This window comes from Zootoca vivipara, chromosome 12, assembly GCF_965207765.1.
Source record: "Zootoca vivipara chromosome 12, rZooViv2.hap1.1, whole genome shotgun sequence".
In the NCBI taxonomy this organism is placed as follows: domain Eukaryota; kingdom Metazoa; phylum Chordata; class Lepidosauria; order Squamata; family Lacertidae; genus Zootoca; species Zootoca vivipara.
In genome coordinates, this window is record NC_142595.1 from 10,680,323 (window position 1) to 10,688,895 (window position 8,573).

General features: G+C 45.0%; 1 protein-coding gene across 14 annotated transcripts in view; it reads right to left on the reverse strand.

Annotated features, from left to right (window-relative positions):
- MARCHF10 (membrane associated ring-CH-type finger 10) overlaps positions 1–7,924 on the reverse strand; it is a 31,707-nt gene extending 23,783 nt beyond the window's left edge. For 4 of the 14 annotated variants that reach the window (XM_088655532.1, XM_035136407.3, XM_088655526.1 and 1 more), the window contains exons 1-2: positions 7,811–7,924; positions 5,711–5,795 (exon numbers count right to left, since the gene is read on the reverse strand). The gene's annotated coding sequence lies outside the window, so the exon portion shown is untranslated. Of the gene's footprint in view, positions 1–5,465; positions 5,796–7,448 lie in introns of those variants that run through there. The other 10 variants (XM_088655528.1, XM_088655534.1, XM_060282286.2 and 7 more) reach the window with 10 other exon arrangements.
- Positions 7,925–8,573: the final 649 nt, after the last annotated feature.

Here is an 8,573-nt window from a genome sequence, read left to right on the forward strand (position 1 = left end):
GCCATGCGACCTTAGGGTGAACAGCGGGTAATAAATTAAATTAATAATGATCATAGTGATGATAATTAATAATAAATGGAAGGTGACTATCAATTTTGCAAGGTAAAATACATTTAGCAAATACTTATCAAAGATTACCCAGAGTGATATCCCAGACAACAGAAGGCAGGTAATTTGATCGACTCCATATTCTCTAGGGCATCATTTTAAAAACAGGTAAGGTTGAAAAGGATGCTGCTGTTTGGCTCCAAGCAGAACAAACCTTATTTTTTACAATTAGAGTTTGTTTGTTTTTAATATAAAGAAAAACAAATTATTATCTATACAGTACTGTCACATGGGTAGATGCATAAATTATACTATTTAATGCAGTGCTTTTTTTCTTTAAAAAAATGTTTAGGGGTACTCTCATTTTCCTACTCATATTGAAATACTGCCCCTCAATAGGGCCAAACTTAGATTCACAAAATGTTTAGGGGTATGCGTACCCCTACGTACCCCCCAGAAAAAAAGCACTGATTTAATGTATCTATGTCACAGCATAGAAGTATTAAGAGTAACACAGTGAATATAAAACTACTTCTTTTCAACTCTGCCAAATAATTTATACATCTTGTAATTTATCCTCACAGCAAATGCAATGCGGGCAGAGAGAAAGCAATTCTGATTTTTTACTTATTAAAACAATGTAGACTGCCTCCCATTTAAGGAATCCTGAAGCAATTCGCCCAATAAAATTCCAATACTAAAATGTTAAAGATATATAAAAATCAAATAAAGATTAAAATACACAATCTATCTAAATAAAATCAACATCAAACCATAAGCAATGTCAAGGACATGCACAATACGTGTTCTTAGCAGTCTTTAGCATCGTACTCTGGGTGCTTCCCATGTAGCAGTGGGAAGAGGGTATTCCAAAGAGAAGGGCTCTATTTGTTGCTTCTGTGTCACTGCTTACAGAGAAGGCCTGTTTCTAAGTCAGGCTAATGCTGTACCTGTATACGATTTATAAGAGAATGAACACAAAATGTCATTTCGTCCCAGGGACTTGCAACTTAATTGCCAATGACCATGGCTGTGATATCCCTCGAATGGTATCAGCAACTATAACACCACCAACATTGTTCATTACACAACTGTTATGCGGCAATTTTTAGTGATGCCTTTAAGTCTCAATAATACCACATGAGAACAATATCCAGACACTGGCACCAAGCTAGAGCAAGAATGCTCTCAACTGAATCATCTGTTTACTTAGGAACTTTTTTACAATCTCACAAGCCAATTCCTGGCTTTGGGATAATCTGTGGTGTTTGCAGGGATTCCTGTGGTTCATTGCTAGTCTTAGACTTGTTCAGCTTCAGCTCATTTCTGCTGCTTTCTGTCAGCTTTTCCCAGCTGGACACTCTTCATTCCCTAGATAATCAAATTATCATTTTGTTGGGTTCCTGGACGCATTGGGGTTAAAAGTGGCAAATGAGTTGCCCAGGCTGCCTGGATGGCAATTTATCTTGCCACCAAGCATACAGGGATCACGTTCAGCGGTTTTTTACCAACATTTTCAAATCTAAACTGATGGCATAGCGGAAAATCTGTGGGAAAGCCAGAACGACCATAAATTAACTGTGTTCTTAAAGCAATATTCGGATTGTGGCCACAGAGGGCAGTTGTCCTAGTTCAGCTACGTATTTGACATGCAATCCATATTCACCAGCAACTGATGGGGGAGGCCTTACCAGAATGTAAATTTCAACCAACTTTTCTGTAGTCTCAGCTCCCTGATACTTGTCCCTAACAGGGCTTTTTATGTGGTAGCCCCAGATTGTGGAACTCCCAAGTTTTGTTCACCAGGCACCTGCATTGTTATTTTGTAAGGTACCTTGTAAAATCTACCCTCTTCTCTCTAGCATAGATTGGCAACCAAGAAGTCTCAGTATCAAAACTGGGTCTGAAACCATTCTGAAATGGATCCACGTTATTAGTTTCATTTAAAAGTGTATTCAGTTCATCAGCCACCATCAGTTTGAATACTATGCCCACTCCCAGGAATATATGAAACTGTCATATTATTAACTAGGTCGGTAGGGTTTTCTAAAATGTGTTTGCCTCTGTCAAAGAAGGGGAAAGATCTCCTCTGACAAAGATGCTCTTTCTACCATGCTAATAAGGCTAGCCAATGTCCAATGACTTACTATTCATTAGCCAACAAGGGCAAGAGTCAAGAAGGCATATTATGGCTCAGACTTCTTCAAGCACATGTCTGCCTAAGAAGATAAAAAGCAGACCTTCCTGTATGTTTCATAATCCCTGCCTTAAGTTTGAACTGACATTTACATAGCTCAGGCTAAGTGACTGGAAGTCCTGAAAATACAGCCATACTGTGACAAGGCCTTTGAGACCAAAGAACAAATATCAAATTGCATCCCCCCGTTTCCATAAATCAGCGTTTCTCAACTGCTGTTCCGCGGCACACTAGTGTGCCGCGAGACGCTGGCTGATGTGCCGCGACGTGCGGCGACGAGAAGGGCGATTTTGCAGCTGCAAACTCCACCTCCCTGGGCGTCCTATTTCTTTGCCCCTTCTAGTTTCCACAGACCAATCAGCTTTCATTATTTCCATTTTCCCCATGCCTCACGTGACAGGATCATCCCAGAATCCTTTAGCCAAGATGGCAGCCCCCAGCAGCTAATAGTGCCGCACGTGTGTCTCTTTTTTGGAAAATCGAGCGGACTTCAAGTAGCTACTTTTAAAATATTCAATCTCCATCATTCAAAAGGTAGTTTGTTGCTAATTCACGGAGGCATGAAGACCAAATCGTCCTCTCACAAGTCCGAGAACACGCACAGGGTAAGATACGGGACGGCGGGGTCGGGTGGGGTGGATCAGAAACCCGGATCTTTTAAGAACTCGGCAGCGCTGACCCGCCGGAAAGCAATATTTGGCAAGTGTTTCTTACAGTCATAATTATAATATAGGGCGGCACAGAGTTAATTTTTTAAACTTTTTTAATGGTGGTGTGCCTCGTGATTTTTTTCACGGAACAAGTGTGCCGTGGCCCAAAAACATTAACACATATTTGTAAGGTCTTTGCTTACTTAAAATGAAACACAGTAAAAAATAAAACCCTCTCTGGCATTATTTTGAAATGAAACATTAGCTCATTGGCAAGAAACATTCAGATTGACAAAGAGTTCAGAACTAAAATAACTGCCATGTCCTAGACTCCTGTTTAGGTAAAGTGATATTAAGATTTTCCTTTATTAATTGAAACTCAAAAGATTAGGTGTTATAAAATGTACTTTTGTGTACATGACCCAGTAAACAAAAATACACGTGAAAGCAGGTTTCTCCACATAGAACTGGACCAAAAACTTAATAGCACATGTGCAATCCTATGGCTTTACTCCCTGAGATACCTGTACCTATGTAGTATCCCATGGGATTCCATATGGTAACCTATGAACAACTGCAGGGCAATCCTATGTATGCTACTCATATGTAAGTTCCAGAGTTCAACGATGCTCGTTCCCAGGAAAGTGGGTATGGTATTGCAGCAGTTAGTCACTGTTTCTTGGTGGTGTACAACCTTCTGCTGATCTCATGCTTCTCTAAGTCAGAGCCACAATGCTGTGATACTAAGATAATTTAGAAATGAAAAATGCGTAACCAAAAATATTTCCTCCACTTCAAGCAACTCTGGAAAAGCAAACCATTCATCCATTCTCCTTCACCTTATTTCAGTTCCACACAATAAGGGTCATCGTTTGTTAATGGATGCTGGAACATCTGCAATTCATTATTTGTTCCAATTTGCTTTTCTGTGCTCCTTAAACCAGTGGTGTTCAACCAGTGCGCTGTGGCACCCTGTGGTGCCTTGAATGATGGCCAGGGGTGCATGGGCGTACCCAGGAACAAATCTAGGGGGGGCAAGCCATGGTCGTCCAGGTTGTGACATTTCAGCACGGAAAAGGCGAATGAAACCAAAATTTTATTATATATAATTATAGCAGTGTTTTATTACGGTAGTTATTACAATTATTTGCTTGAATTTTTTTTAAAAAATTATTCTAATTACATGTCTTATACTAATATCATTTTTCTTGGGTTTGAAGAAAATGTTGAGGTTTGTTTGGTGCGGCCTTTTTACGTACCTGGACTAAACAAACTGACAGTTGTGTGGTATAGTAATGCATATACAGTCCTGCCACCATGTACACTGGTTAAAGCAGACTACTGTGCTACACAAACTCTTCACCAGGAACAAAACTGAATTCAATAACCACATCTTTTAAAGATGTAGGAAAATTAAGGAGTACTCTCACCGGAAGAGAGTATGGTAGGGTGCCCCTCTTTCCCTCAGAAAATGTTGAAGATTATGGTGTTAAGCGACCCCCAAGCTACATGTCCTCCTGGTGGTCATCTAGTCCCGCCCCCTGTAATGCAAGAACATGCACCTATCCCATATGGGGATTGGGCCTGCAAAAATTTGGCTTTATCAGCACTACTATCCTGCCAACCAATAATATGCAGCTTGCCCAAACGGGGATTGAACCTGCATCATAGGGGTTATCAGCACTATTATCCTGTCAACCCAGGAATAGTGCCTCAAAGTTTGGATGGGACCCTGGGGGTCATCTAGTCCAACCCCCTGTACCGCAATAATATGCAGCTTTCTCATATGGTGAAAGAGCAATTGCCAAAACAAATCTGATAAAAGGGGCCCGAGGCTATGCACAAAGAGGGGGTAGGGTAGGATTAGGCTACGAACTGCTGGCTACGAACTGCCAAGCCCTTAAGCAGCAGTTCAGCCCAACACAGGACTGCACAGCGATCAGGGAAACAAAGAAACTAGGATTAGAGTGATTTAGCTGCTGGCTAGAAAGGGACGTAGAGGGAACCTTTACGATGCAAAAACCAACAGAGGTGACCCAGCAATCCTTCCCTGTCCCAGGGAATGGTCCACACTGAGGATGAACACTGCAACTCTGCTCTCCGCTGCCGGCTGTTTTTTTGGCTGCGTGGGAGCTTCCCCCCCCCCTTTTTTTGCTTCTCTAGGGAGGGGCAGCTGCACCCCCCTGCCCCATGCTGGGTACACCCATGCAGGGGTGCCAAGGGCAACACTGGCCTCTGTCCCTCTTACCTTCCCTCCCTCCTCTGAGGCCCTCTTGCGTCTCTGCCTCCCAAAGGCTTGCTTGTTGCAGTAGCCCTGGCTACAAGCTTCCCAGGTGCATGGGGCCTGAGGGGCTGGCCAGGGGTTGCTTCCCAGGTCCCTGTGGGGCAGAGTGAGGAGACACTTTTATTTGGGGCAGGGGGTGCAGCTCAGAGACCAGGGGTGGCAGCTGTGGCTGCCCAGAGGACTCCCAAGGAGAAGGGTTCGAAAAGGGGTGAGGGGCTGCCAGCTGTACAGGCAAGGGGTGACCTAACTGGGCCTCCTGAGCCAGAGAAAGAATGTACAGTCATACCTCGGTTTAAGTACGCTTCAGTTTGAGTACTTTCAGTTTAAGTACTCCGCAGACCCGTCTGGAACAGAATAATCCACTTCCCGTTACTTTCAATGGGAAAGTTCACTTCAGCTTAAGTACACTTCAGGTTAAGTACAGACTTCCAGAACCAATTGTGTACTTAAACCGAGGTACCACTGTCGTTGGTCAAGGGAGCCGTGGATCCAAAATGGTTGGAAACCTCTGCCTTACTCTAAAGCACTCACACTCAGGATCACTGCAGCTGCTGTTCCCCTCTCATTGCGGCGCTCTACTGTGCAGAATTGGTTCTCTGGAGGCAGGTTTGCCACACTATGTACAACAAAAGGAAAGGGAGGAGGGAGAAGGAAAGGGAAACGGAGAGGGGAGGAAAGGGCATGGAAAAAAAATGAAAGATGATTATTTAAGAAAGAAGGCAGACAGGGCGTTTAAGTCAACCAGGTACTATGGTTCTCTGAAGTCTAAACATTCTGTTTCCCTTGGCATTCCCAGTGACTTAACAATATTCTGAGAACTATGACATGTCACAGGTGGAAACAACTCCCCTAACAGATACTTCTGTCCAGAGTTACTAAACTGAGCAGGATGCTCAATAAACACGGCTATAAGTTGGCCCTAGAGATTACAGCAATGAATAATGCCATGAGAAAAAGACATACCTTTTGCATCTTAAAAATGTGGCTATAACATGCAGGATAACCACACCAAGAACTAGATAAAATTCAAGTTTATAAAGTTTGGAAATTAAGAATATTTGGATAGCATATCTTGAGTCCAAGGAATTTAATTATCATGGGTGCTATCCATTTGGTAACTCAATGCTGGCTAAATTAATACAAGTTTGTAGAAACAGAATAGTTCACCCCTGGTTGCTGTATTGAAAGGTAATTAGTTGCAAAACCACTTTCAATGAGATAGAAATAAATCAGTAGAAGAATTTTACTAGTAAAGAAATTCTCGAAACAATTTTTTTTTTAAAAAAATCCTTCCAGTAGCACCTTAGAGACCAACTAAGTTTGTCATTTGTATGAGCTTTTGTGTGCATCACACTAGTAGAAAAAGACATTATGGCAGCCATGGGTAGCAGAGTTTATGGTACAGTGGAGAGGATTTGGGGTCACTAACTTTGCCAAAGAAGCAGGAGGTGCAAGTCTCTCTTTAACCCTGCATACAACTGAGGCTGGGGGGGGGGGGGAGAGGCACTCAGACTGAGGGATGCATCTAGAGAGGCGCTTATTGTGGAACCATAACACCTAACCCCCTCTTCCCTTTAACCAAGTTTCACCTTTCCCAAAGAAAACCCGGTTTGTTAAAAAGCTGTTGTGAGCTACCCTTTTGCAACATCTCCAGGACCCATTTGTGATATGAAACATCCTAAGTGAGGACACCTAGGCATATTAAGAGAACCGCTGATTGTGCTAATATTTTACAGAACAGAGTTGCAGGGAGAGCCAGAGGTGGGGAGGAAGAGGATGTCCAAGATGCTTAGAAGATGGGAAGGCAAGTCTGTCCTGTCGCTCCCCTCAAATTGGGAAGGGGATAGGGTCTCCCTCACATATATAAGAAAAATAAAAAATGGCTGCGTAAAAAACATTTTATATAATATAGGGGAAATGTGTAATTTGGACCAGAGGCTGCTCCCCAGCAGGGTGTATCTCGTGTGTGTGTGTGCACGCGCGTGTGCGCGCACGAGCACGCCTGTGTCTTTCTCTCTGTGTATGTGTGTGTGCCTGTGTCTGTCTGTATGTGTCTGTGTCTCTGTGTGTCTGTTTGTGTGCATGCGTGTCTGTCTGTCTGTGAGTGTGTGTCGTTGTGTGTGTGAGTGAGTGTGTGCCAGTCTGTTTTTTTGTGTGTCTCTCTCTGTGTGTGTCTGTGTTTTAGTCTCTCTCTCTCTCTCTCTCTCTCTCTCTCTCTCTCTCTCTCTCTCTCTCTCTGTGGGTGTGTGGTGCACCTGCTTGTGCCCACCTGTGCCTGGGTCTTCTTCCCTCTGCAAAAAGGGGGAGCCACCACCAACATGACCATGGGGAGAAGAGACCTCCCCCTTAGCCGCCTCCCCAGAGGAGGAGGAGGTCGGGTTAAAGCCGTGCAGATTTAAGAAGGAAACCCGGGCGCCACCCACTTCTCCCCGCGACGGGGGGGCCCTTCCCTCCTCGCAGATGGGCGGGGGGGGGTAGGCAGAGTCAGTGTCTCCAATAGACGGGAATGGGGGCGAAGATTTCCCGCGTTTGCCCCGCAAACGGGCTGACGAAGGGGAATTAGTGTGGGGGTGTCGGTTAACTCCCCCCCGCCCCACCCCAAGGGGAGCCCCTCCTTCCCTCCCCCCTCACCTTTCCTTTCCCCCGCTGCCGCCCTCACGCGCGCTCTCCTCCCTCCCAAAGCGCCGGCGGGCAGCGTCTCTCCCGTTTCCCTAGCAACCTCCACGGTTCCGGTTGGGAGGGGGCGGGGAGGAGTACGCACGCACGCGCGGGCCGGCGAGCGAGCAGGCGCGCTCCCTCCCGGCGTCAATACAGTACGTGAAAGCAGCACAGAGAGCTAGGAAAAACAAGAGAGCGGCGAGTCTGTCTGATAGGACTGCCGAGTTCACGTGGCATGAACATTATTCTTAGAATCATAAAATTATAGAGTTGGAAGAGACCACAAGGGCCATCCAGTCCAACCCCCTGCCAAGCAGGAAACACCATCAAAGCATTCCTGACATGGGCGTCAAGCAAGCCTCCGCTTAAAGACCTCCAAAGAAGGAGACTCCACCACACTCCTTGGCAGCAAATTCCACAGCAAATTCTTATTCTTATTCAGGCCTCCCATGTGCAAACTGCCCTAACTATAATGCTGTTACTATTAAGACACGTACCTGGGAAGAAATCCGCACTGAACTCTGTGGGACAATATTTCTAGACACGTGTAGGGATACTCTGTAATAAGGTAAAGGTAAAGGGACCCCTGACCATTAGGTCCAGTCGTGACCGACACTCGGGTTGCGGCGCTCATCTTGCATTATTGGCCAAGGGAGCCGGCGTACAGCTTCCAGGTCATGTGGCCAGCATGACTAAGCAAGCCGCTTCTGGCGAACCAGAGCAGTGCACGGAAACG